This window comes from Bos grunniens, chromosome 23, assembly GCF_055505025.1.
Source record: "Bos grunniens cultivar Pamir isolate PY7600 chromosome 23, Bosgru_T2T1.0, whole genome shotgun sequence".
Classification (NCBI taxonomy): domain Eukaryota; kingdom Metazoa; phylum Chordata; class Mammalia; order Artiodactyla; family Bovidae; genus Bos; species Bos grunniens.
The window spans coordinates 31,670,020-31,682,414 of NC_141187.1; the positions used below are offsets into that span (position 1 = coordinate 31,670,020).

General features: G+C 40.6%; 1 non-coding gene across 1 annotated transcript; it reads left to right on the forward strand.

Moving 5' to 3' along the window:
* Positions 1–3,118: 3,118 nt before the first annotated feature.
* TRNAA-CGC (transfer RNA alanine (anticodon CGC)) lies at positions 3,119–3,190 on the forward strand. The gene has a single exon. It is a non-coding gene; the product is annotated as a tRNA-Ala (tRNA).
* Positions 3,191–12,395: the final 9,205 nt, after the last annotated feature.

The window sequence follows — 12,395 nt, forward strand, 5'->3', positions numbered from 1 at the left end:
AGTCTGTGAGTCTCTTTCTGTTTTGCAAGTTCGTTTGTATCCTTTGTTTTTTAGATTCCACATATAGGGGATGTCATATGATATTTCTCCTTCTCTGTCTGACTTACTTCACTCAGTTTGACAATCTCTAGATCCATCCATGTTGCTGCAAGTGGTATTATTTCATTTTTAATGGCTGAATAATAGTGCATTGTATATATGTACCACATCTTTTTTATCCATTTCTCTATTGATGGACATTTAGGTTGCTTCTGTTACTGTAAACAGTGCTGCAATGAACACTGAGGTGCATGTATTCTTTTAGATCATGTTTTTATCTGGATATAGACCCAAAAGTGAGATTGCAGGGTCATACGATAGCTCTATTTTTAGTTTTTTAAGGAATCTCCGTATTTTGCTTCATAATGGCTGCTGAACCAGTTTACATTCCCATCAACAGTGTTGGAGGATTCCCTTCTTTCCACACCCTCTCCAGTATATATTGCTTCTGGATTCTTTTAGGATAGCCATTCTGGTTGGTGTGAGGTGATATCTCATTGTAGTTTTGATTTCATCAAAATTTTAAGTAGGATAAGATATTTCCCAAGTTAAATGTCTTAATTTTAGGATTTACCTCTTCAAAGAAAGAGTAAGAGCTAGCGCTCAGGAGCCAGACTTTCTTTAATAGGGGTAATAGGTCATTTTCTATTTTGTTGACATATTTTCTCTCTTTTTGTTTTCTAAGTACAATTTTATGATGTCTTTTTGCCACTTGTATCTACTATGTTAAGAGAAATGTATTCACATGCTCCAAACATAGGACTGTGTGGATCACAAAAAACTTTGGAGAATTCTTCAAGAGATGGGAATAACAGACCACCTTTCCTGCCTCCTGGGAACTCTGTATGCAGGTCAAGAAGCAACAGTTGGAACTGGACATGGAACAACAGACTGGTTCCAAATAGGAAAAGGAGTACGTCAAGGTTGTATATTGTCACCCTGCTTATTGAACTTCTATGCAGAGTACATTATTAGAAATGCTGGGCTGGATGAAACACAAGCTGGAATCAAGATTGCCGGGAGAAATGTCAGTAACCTCACATATGCAGATGATGCCACCCTTATGAAAGAAATTGAAGAACTAAAGAGCCTCTTGATGAAAGTGAAATAGGAGAGTGAAAAAGTTGGCTTAAAGCTCAACATTCAGAAAACTAAGATCATGGCATCTGGTCCCATCACTTAATGGCAAATAGACGGGGAAACAGTGGAAACAATGACAGACTTTATTTTCTGGGGCTCCAAAATCACTGCAGGTGGTGACTGCAGCCATGAAATTAAAAGACACTTTCTCCTTGGAAGTAAAGTTATGACCAACCTAAACAGCTTATTAAAAAGCAAAGACATTATTTTGCCAACAAAGGTCCGTCTAGTCAAAGCTATGGTTTTTCTGGTAATCATGGTGAGAGTTGGACTATAAAGAAAACTGAGCACTGAAGAATTGATGCTTTTGAACTGTGGTGTTGGAGAAGACTCTTGAGAGTCCCTTGGACTGCAAGGAGATCCAACCAGCCAATCCTAAAGGAGATCAGTCCTGAAAATTCATTGGAAGGACTGATGCTGAAGCTGAAACTAATACTTGACTACCCGATGCAAAGAACTGACTCATTGGGAAAGGCCCTGATGCTGGAAAAGATTGAAGGCAGGAAGAGAAGGGGATGACAGAGAATGAGATGGTTGAATGGCATCACCAACTTGATGGTCATGAGTTTGAGCAAGCTCCAGGAGTTGGTGATGGACAGGGAAGCCTGGCGTGCTGCAGTCCATGGGGTCACAAAGAGTCAGATACGACTGAGCAACTGAACTGAACTGAAGCACAGGAATTCATCAAGTTGCAAAAGGCAAATAGACTAAACATGTAAAAGAATATCATGAATTTTCACCACTAGTTTTATGTATTATATTAGGGCTAAGGTCCAAATGGAATTTTTTCCCCCTTTCCAATCGTAGACTTCTCCAAGGAAATTCACCTCTGTAATTTAAGGGAGAAGAGGATTGAGTGGAAAAGTCAGGAACTTAGTATGAGAAAACCATAGGAAATATAAGGTAGAAATTTCAAAAGATTATATGCAATACAATAAAAGTAACATGTGGTTAATGCAGGGTACACAGCCTGGTCCAGTTGGAGTATTACTCAGCCATTAAAAATAATACATTTGAATCAGTTCTAATGAGGTGGATGAAACTGGAGCCTATTATACAGAGTGAAGTAAGCCAGAAAGAAAAACACCAATACAGTATACTAACGCATATATATGGAATTTAGAAAGATGGTAATAATAACCCTGTATGTGAGACAGCAAAAGAGACACAGATGTATAGAACAGTCTTTTGGACTCTGTAGGAGAGGGAGAGGGTTGGATGATTTGGGAGAATGGCATTGAAACATGTATAATATCATATATGAAACGAATCGCCAGTTTTTAAGACTCCTTACTTTCACTGCCAAGGATGCAAAAGAACAACTAACTTCTCTTTTGCTTTTCTTCCTATTTCTTGAGTGATGGGTCTCTCTTTTTTGTGCCTCCCACTTTGTTTCTTGCTCTGTAAATCCAGTAGGTCTCTCCAACCTGTGTCTTACAACCTACTAACTTGCTTTTAAAATTCCACGCTTCTTTCCATCCCTGAATCTGCCCGTTTAATTTATACCTTGAGCACTATTCTCCTAGACCATTCTATAAACCTTCTTAGTTGCCTTCAGGATGTAACAAAAATGAATAGAGTGTTGGAAATAAATCGCTGAACGAATTGATGGTGATTTTTATTTTCACCTGGGGTTTCCCATTAAAATCTTGTCCTTAACATTCCTGTAAAGCAAACATCAAATAGCAATAAGTGTTTTATCTAAGGAAAACTCGGTCAATTTTCTGACACTTTTTCAGTATTTTTTTGTTCCACTTCAAGTTTTATTTGCTAAAGAATCAGTATCCTTCACAACTCCCTGACTTCCTTTGTCTTAAAGAAGTCGTAAATCCTGCTGCAACACATACTACTACTAAAACAACAAACACCAGTTGGGAAGAGGCCCACAGAATGCAGTGAGCTATTTCCTGAAGAACCCTCACAGATAGTGACTCAGGGAGGGGGTGCAGCTCAGTGGTAGAGCGTGTGCTTCGCATGTACGAGGCCCCGGGTTCAATCCCCGGCACCTCCAGCTGTGACTTGAGTTGTATTTTCTTCTTTTACTTACTGCCTGCTCACAGGAACCTAAGACATTCGTTTCAGTGGTGCACTCTTTAGACTTCATGACCCTCAAAACCCCTCAAGACAGCTGGCCAGAGTACAAATCTATTAGTATCCGACAGAGGCCATAACAAGTTAGCATAAACCTGGTGGCTTAAAACGACAGAAATTTGTTCTTTTACCCTTCTGGAGGCCAGAAATCCAAAGTTAGTATCACTAGATAGACATCAGGGTGTTGGCAGAGTGGTGCTCCCTCCAAAGGCTCTGGGGTGTGTGTGTCCAGTCTTGCCTCTTTCAACTTCTGGTGGCTGGTGGCATTCCTTAGCCTGTGGCGGCCTTACCCCAATCTCTGCCACCGTGGTCACACTGCCTTCTCCTCCCTGTATGTGAAATCCCTCTGTCCCTCTCTTTTAAAGACACTTGTGAGTACATCGGGCCTAGCCATATAATCCAAAGTAATCTCCCCATTTTAAGATCAATAAGGAAATATTGGACTTAAACTACACATCAGATCAGATGAACGTAACAGACATATGCAGAACATTTCATCCAATACCCCTGGAATACACATTCTTCTCAAGCATACATGGAATGCTCACCATGATAGATAATGTGTTAGGTCACAAAACAAGTCTTAACAAATTTAATATAATTGAAATTACTCTAACTTTATTTTCCAACCACAATGATATGACAATCCATAACAGTAGGAAAGCCAGACATATCACAAATGTTTTTGTCATTTAGTTGCTAAGTCATGTCCAACTCTTGTGACCCCATGAACTGTAGCCTGGCAGGCTCCTCTGTTCATGAGATTTCTCAGGCAATAATAACTGGAGTGGGTTGCCATTTCCTTCTCCATGTAAATGGTGATTTTAAAACTTCATTATTTCCCCTGCATTTATTAGTTGGCATACCACTGTAAAGAAAAAATTCCTTTCTTCCACATTTATTCATTTAAGTATCCAAGGATTGTAATCATTTATTGTCATTATTCATCTCAGAGTGCCCCTGATCTGACCAGTGAGAGGCCCTTCAGGTTGGTTTCTGGATCCTTTTGAATTATCCTCATGATTTTTGAGCACTTATATTATAGTATGGAAAGGCACCTTCAGTTCAGTTCAGTTCAGTCGCTCAGTCGTGTCCGACTCTTTGTGACCCCATGAATTGCAGCACTCCAGGCCTCCCTGTCCATCACCAATTCCCGGAGTTCACTCAGACTCATGTCCATCGAGTCAGTGATGCCATCCAGCCATCTCATCCTCTGTCGTCCCCTTCTCCTCCTGCCCCCAATCCCTCCCAGCATCAGAGTCTTTTCCAATGAGTCAACTCTTCGCATGAGGTGCCCAAAGGACTGGAGTTTCAGCTTTAGCGTCATCATTCCTTCCAAAGAAATCCCAGGGCTGATCTCCTTCAGAATGGACTGGTTGGATCTCCTTGCAGTCCAAGGGACTCTCAGGAGTCTTCTCCAAAACCACAATTCAAAAGCATCAATTCTTTGGTGCTCAGCTTTCTTCACAGTCCAACTCTCACATCCATACATGACCACAGGAAAAACCATAGCCTTGACTAGATGGACCTTTGTTGGCAAAGTAATGTCTCTGCTTTTCAATACGCTATCTAGGTTGGTTATAACTTTTCTTCCAAGGAGTAAGCATCTTTTAATTTCATGGCTGCAGTCACCATCTGCAGTGATTTTGGAGCCCAAAAAATAAAGTCATCTTAGGTACATCTTATACTATCTCTGGTCCAGTCCTAGAGTCTGTGAATCCTACTGGTAGCTCTCTTTCCTTTTAGTGGGGATCACTATTCAAAAATCAAGATATTGGGCTAGCATTACTTATTGATACTGAGGTATTAGCTTTCCTAGCCCTATTAGACAGATCTAGAGGGAAAATGACAGATACACATACATACTTGCATGCACACACATATATACATTTCCTATCCAGTGCCAACAGTTACTTGTTACTTACCTCCTTCACCCCATAGTGAAAGCCCTGAATTTCAACAATATATGTATTCATTTCCCCAATCACACAAAGGTAAATTCACACATACCAAACAAAAGTAAAATTCATACAAAATATCAGAATTGACATACCCTTAACACTACAAACAATAACCCTTCTACACAGAGGTTATGACTTGTTTGCTTTTTTTTCTTGTCTTTACAATTGACATAAAGTACTGTGTAAAACATTTACTTGGATGTGTTCTCTATTTTTCTCTTGAATGAGGTTATATTATCCTTTTGAAATACAGTTAGATTTTTTTCTATTAATATTCAATTGGAGTATTTTCACATGCACTTAAGTAAATTTTATTTTATTTTTTGGAGTATGTAATGTATCCAAGAGCCCAAAGAATACAGAGAATATTTAAAAAGATTGCAGGAGAATGTTCTGTCCCAGGACTCACCCAAGTGATAGAATGGAAGTGCAATTCAGGCAATCTAATCTGATGGGAATCCAACGTTGAAGCAAGTTCCTCGTAAGCTGACTGCGAATCAGAAACAGTGCCTTTCTTTCTATCATTAAGGTTTCTTTCTCCTGGAACAACCATGCCTGAGAGAGGATAAAGCTAAGAAGTTTAGAAATAGCAGAATTGAACTTAAGGTTGTTTTGTTTTGATAAATTGGTCTTCAGATGCAATGCTGGTCACTAGAAGGTATGAAAAGTCTTCTGAGAACTCACTGAGGACCTGAGGGTATGGCTCAGTGCTTAGCATGCATGAGACACTGGGTTCCATCCCCAGTACCCACATTTTCATATATTCTTCTTGCCCACGTACCCTAAGACCTCTTACTTCCTGAAATATCTTTGTCACACTCAATCTTCTTGGCTATGGCAATTCTTTCTCAACCTTACAGAGGAAGGAATCGTGCCCATTCACTAAGGTTACCCATTGTTAGCTCTGTTATTTACCGAATTTCTCTAAGCATTCTCAGCAGTTGCCGCCACCAAAAAGTTATAAAAAGCAAGTAGCAGTTTTCCCAACCATCCAATTCCCACTTGTATGGAATCTGAAAGTATCAGCAAGTGGCGGTCTGTGTTGACCTAGTGGATAGACCACCTGATTCCTTGTCAGAAAGTTAAGCACTCAAGTTCTTTTGTGGTTCTTTTATTCTAGCTCCTTCCTAACCCAGGTTGCAGGAGGCTGAAGAAGATTTCACTAAAATATTTCACTAGACTTCACTGCCAGTGGTTAACAACTTGATGCACTGGTGGTCACTTTTTCCATCAGAGACCCTCAGACTCTGGAGCTTACATAAAAGTTGTTTAACTACAAACAAATGATAAATGAGGAAAAGATAGCAGTCACCTCAGCAGAAATCTATAAAGGGAAATAGTGCTTTTCTGGGTATTCTAAGGGGCTTCCCAGGTGGCACTAGTGGTAAAGAACGCTTGCCAATGCAGGAGTCATAAGAGACACGGGTTTGATCCGATCCTCTGGAGGAAGGCATGGCTATCCGATTCCAGTATTCTTGCCTGGAGAAGCCCATAGACAGAGGAGCCTTGCCGGCTATAATCCATGGGATTGCAAAGAGTCTGAAGAGACTTAGCACACACGGGTATTTTAGGGAAGTTTCCAGTCTGAAATGACAAACGTTCTGAACTCCAGGGTCCAAGATCAATCCAGGGGAAAAGTCATTTCTTTGTTTTCCACAGATAGATAATGAATTCTTGTACTCCCAATCCCAATACATCCATTTCAACCTCAATCTACTTACTCTCCAGGGACACCCTTCTTCCAAACTACTGAACAATGCATATCTCCAGGTTAGAGCTGTTTGTACAGTTTCAGATTCTGGCCTCACAATGCCTAAGCAGAGATCCACAGGAGGATACACTTAAAAAAAAATTTTTTTTTCAACCACAAAAGGGAAAACCAGGCAAGAAATCTGTTAAATGTTCAGAAAACAGTCTCTTTTTCCATCTACAGAAGCCAGGAAACCTGGAGATCTTCCATAATGCACCCTCTCCTTTTCTTAATCTCCAGAGGAAGCTATAACTGTCCATCAGTTGTCACAAGTCACCTGTACAGCCAATTTTGAGGTCATCCCCTTGGCCTGTGAAGGACTCCTCTATATTGCCTTTGTGCCTGTACGAGGAGTGAGGGGAGAGTGGTTTCCTCTGTAGGTATCACCCTTTGTTCTGTGACTGGCTTTCTGCAACCAAGGTCTTCAGTTCCTGTTCTGCTCTTCAGACTCCTTTGAGACTCCTCCTAGCATCATGTAAGGAGTAAAGGAGCCTGTTGCAAATGTTAGGAAGAGTTTCTTCAGGAGAAAGATTTGGAAGTATGTGGAGCGAGCAACAGAAACTTTCTCATATTTCGCGTTTCAAGCAAAGCCTTAAGTAAGACGCTTCCTTGGATCTCAAAGCTGCAGCTGCCACCGCTCGACTGTCCCACAGCATCCAAGCGCGAAAACCGGGGCATCTGTGCAGCTTCCAAGCTACCCATCCCAGCGGTTCCGGGACTTTAAATGAAAACTCACCTCAAGTACGTCCCCAAGGCACTCCACTTGTCCATCCAACGATGCAAAGAGCTGCGAGGCGCTCCCAAAGCCAAGATAGTCTTGGACTAGAGGAGCCAGATCCTTTTCTGCGACAAGCCTACATCCCTTGATAGAACGCATCTCTCCTCTCATACCTGGACGAAGAGACGGGAAGATATGGAGCCTGGACCCCCAGACTCCCCTCAAATCCTAGTAATTTTGAGGATGCTTTTCCTCTGCCCCTTCCTTTCCGTCCCTTTTCTCCTTTTCTTCCTGCACTTCACCCCACCCCACCTCTTCCTTCTTGGGTGAGCTGGGCTCCTCTCTTTCTTTTTTTTTCTCTCTCCTTCATTCTGTGTGCTCCTTGATGGAATTTGCAGAGTAGTTTTGCACACTTATAGTCTCATTTCCACGCATTTTAATCTCCATGTTGAGACACTCATGTGTAAATTTCCACATCGTTCTAATTACTTTCCTTAAGTTTCCAGCTCAGCCTTTCCCCTGCATAAGCTGAGGCTTGGTCTGATTGGGGGCGAGGTGCACTGCTGGTGGTAGTGGGTAAAACCCTGGATTGGTAGAGGAATGCTGAGGGAGAAAGAATCTGTAAGAGAATCTAAAATATTTTTTAGAGGTAACTGTCTAAAGACTTGTATCTGAATTTACACTCCCACCAAATTTTAGCTAAAGGCAAAAAGCTCAACTCTTTCTGAATCAGAGACTGATTTGAGAGCTTGTCCAGATATACACATTTTATTGCAGGCAGATTCTTTACCATTTGAGCTGCCTGGGAAGCCCTACACATTTTATTAATTTTTATTAAAATTCACTTGGCAGGTGCCTCTCAGGTGCTGTCACTTCCTCATTCCAGAGATTATTATTTCTGAAATTCTGAAAGCCCCTGAAATTGTTTCTACTGTATTCAACAAAAGTAGTCCTATGTCCTGGTATTGTCCACTTCATATAAAAAGTTCCTCATGCTCTCAAATGGGTAGAAAACAATTCTTAGCCAGATACCAGTCTGCAGACCACAATCTGAAATTCAAATACTAATAAAGAGATAAGATGTACTGGAGGCAAAGAGATATCCAAGGAGATCTTTTTTGTTCCTTCTCTTCTTTTTTTGTTATTTAAATTGAGGCTTAATTAATATAAACAAAAATGGATGAAATTTCATTATTCAGCCTCATGGGTTACATGCCATGTAATCAATAGCTCTGGCAAAGATAAATGATATTTCAACCCCCGGTAGCTTCCTTGTGACTCATCCCAATCAATACCACTCTCTAACTTCTATCACCATGGATTAGTTTTTTGTGTGTTTTGAAATAATATAAGTAGAATCATACAATATGTACTAATTTTAGTATGGATTTTTCATTCATTTTTTTAAAAGTTGGATACATCCATATTGTTGCTAGTATCAGTAGTTCTTTTTTCGTTGTTCGTAGTAATCCATTGTATGAATACTATGCATCAAAACTTTTAAATCCATTTTACTGTTGATGTATTTTTAGACTGCTCCTAGTTTTGGTCTGAAATGTCTAATGTGGTCACTGGCATTCCTGTATATGTCTTTCAAGGAAAATACTCATGCATTTCTCTTGGGTATAAATGCAGTTGGGATTTTTTTTTATTGGGTGGGGGCATAGCTTATATGTATATTTAATTTTAGTCTGTATTTCCAAATAGTTTCCTAATGTGTGTGCACCAGTTTACAGTCTCATCAGCAGTGTGAGAGTGACTATTCCAGTTGCTCCACATACTCAACAGCTCTTGATGTTATCAGTTCTCTTCATTTCAGTTCAGTCGCTCAGTTGTGTCCGATTCTTTGCGACCCCATGAATCGCAGCATGCTAGGCCTCCCTGTCCATCACCAACTCCCGGAGTTCACTCAGACTCATGTCCATCGAGTCAGTGATGCCATCCAGCCATCTCATCCTCTGTCGTCCCCTTCTCCTCCTGCCCCCAATCCCTCCCAGCATCAGAGTCTTTTCCAATGAGTCAACTCTTCGCATGAGGTGCCCAAAGAACTGGAATTTCAGCTTTAGCGTCATCATTCCTTCCAAAGAAATCCCAGGGCTGATCTCCTTCAGAATGGACTGGTTGGATCTCCTTGCAGTCCAAGGGACTCTCAAGAGTCTTCTCCAACACCACAGTTCAAAAGCATCAATTCTTCAGCACTCAGCCTTCTTCACAGTCCAACTCTCACATCCATACATGACCACAGGAAAAACCATAGCCTTGACTAGACGAACCTTTGTTGGCAAAGTAATGTCTCTGCTTTTCAATATGCTATCCAGGTTGGTAATAACTTTTCTTCCAAGGAGTATGCGTCTTTTAATTTCATGGCTGCAGTCACCATCTGCAGTGATTTTGGAGCCCCCCAAAATAAAGTCTGACACTGTTTCCACTGTTTCCCCATCTATTTCCCATGAAGTGATGGGACCAGATGCCATGATCTTTGTTTTCTGAATGTTGAGCATTAAGCCAACTTTTTCACTATCTTCTTTTACTTTCATCAAGAGGCTTTTTAGTTCCTCTTCACTTTCTGCCATAAGGGTGGTGTCATCTGCATATCTGAGGTTATTGATATTTCTCCCGGCAATCTTGATTCCAGCTTGTGCTTCTTCCAGTCCAGCGTTTCTCATGATGTACTCTGCATAGAAGTTAAATAAGCAGGGTGACAGTATACAGCCTTGACGTACTCCTTTTCCTATTTGGAACTAGTCTGTTGTTCCATGTCCAGTTCTAACTGTTGCTTCCTGACCTGCATATAGGTTTCTCAAGAGGCAGGTCAGGTGGTCTGGTATTCCCATCTCTTTCAGAATTTTCCACAGTTTATTGTAATCCACACAGTCAAAGGCTTTGGCATAGTCAACAAAGCAGAAATAGATATTTTTCTGGAACTCTCTTGCTTTTTCCATGATCCAGTGGATGTTGGCAATTTGATCTCTGGTTCCTCTGCCTTTTCTAAAACCAGCTTGAACATCTGGAAGTTCACGGTTCACATATTGCTGAAGCCTGGCTTGAAGAATTTTGAGCATTTCTTTACTAGTGTGTGAGATGAGTGCAATTGTGTGGTAGTTTGAGCATTCTTTGGCATTGCCTTTCTTTGGGATTGGAATGAAAACGGACCTTTTCCAGTCCTGTGGCCACTGCTGACTTTTCCAAATTTGCTGGCATATTGAGTGCAGCACTTTTATAGCATCATCTTCCGGGATTTGAAATAGCTCCACTGGAATTCCATCACTTTCACTAGCTTTGTTCATAGTGATGCTTTCTAAGGCCCACTTGACTTCACGTTCCAGGACGTCTGGCTCTAGGTGAGTGATCACACCATCGTGATTATCTTGGTCATGAAGATCTTTTTTGTACAGTCCTTCTGTGTATTCTTGCCACCTCTTCTTAATATCTTCTGCTTCTGTTAGGTCCATACCATTTCTGTCCTTTATCGAGCCCATCTTTGCACGAAATGTTCCCTTGGTATCTCTAATTTTCTTGAAGAGATCTCTAGTCTTTCCCATTCTGTTGTTTTCCTCTATTTCTTTGCATTGATCGCTGAAGAAGTCTTTCTTATCTCCTTGCTATTCTTTGGAACTCTGCATTCAGATGCTTATATCTTAGGTAATTTATTCCAGTGAAGAGAAGTATTATTTCATTCGGTTTTTAAATTTACATTTCCCTCAGGGCATATTATGTTAGGCACCTTTTAAATTGCTTATTGGCTATTTTGGGTATCCTCTTTTTGTGACCTGCTGTTAATTTGTTCTTAATGAGATTTTAGTCTTTTTCTTAGTGTTTTGTAAAAGTTCTTCACAGATAATGTCTTTCCTTAAACATAAGCATTGAAATACCTTCTCTCAGACTGTAGTTCATCTTTTCTTAAGGAGGAGAGGAGCTGAAAATTTTTATAAGAATAGGAAAGAGAAAAGGAGAGAAGTTGACGTCAGGGGAAAAGTTCCACTCGGAAATCTTTCCTGGTCGTTGCAGAAAAAAATGCCTCCAGGTAGTTGGGGTTCCTGCTGGGGCGGGAACCTTAGAAAGAACTGATGGGATGAAATGTCTTAAGAGCAGAAACGGTATTATTTGGTTTGCTATCCTTCCATTTCTCCCAGGGTCGCAGCTTAAGAGGATATAATTTAAAGGTTTAAGAAATAGTGGGATTTGAGACAATGGCTTTTGTATCCGGCCAACTATCCAATCTTTGAAGACTTCCTCAGAAATATGATTACTATTTCAAAAAAGATCCTCAGGATCTTTCTGTTATGAGAGGTGTCGTTCAGGAGTGGTGTATCCTTTCTTTACGAGAGGATTGGAAACCATACACATGCATCTTCTTTTCTCGTTTAAAAAACACGTTTTGCTTGCTCACACGGAAATAAACACATTGTCCGACGGATTGCCTTTAAAAGTGATTCTGGTTTCTAGTCTCTGGTCCCTGCACTAACTGGCCACGTGTCAGCATAAGGAAAGCCAGGAAAAGAGAGTAAATAAAAGAGAAGAATTGGCTCCTTCCGAATTTCTTCCATCCGAAGCAATAAGTCGGTCTCCACATTAACGTGCCCAATCACTCTTTTAGCCTTGTCATTAAAGAGCAAGACAGAAAAAGAACTGAAAGATGAGTCAATAATTTCATTCTGAATTCCCTCAGTTTTCTGAGCAGTCTTTGAATTAGTGG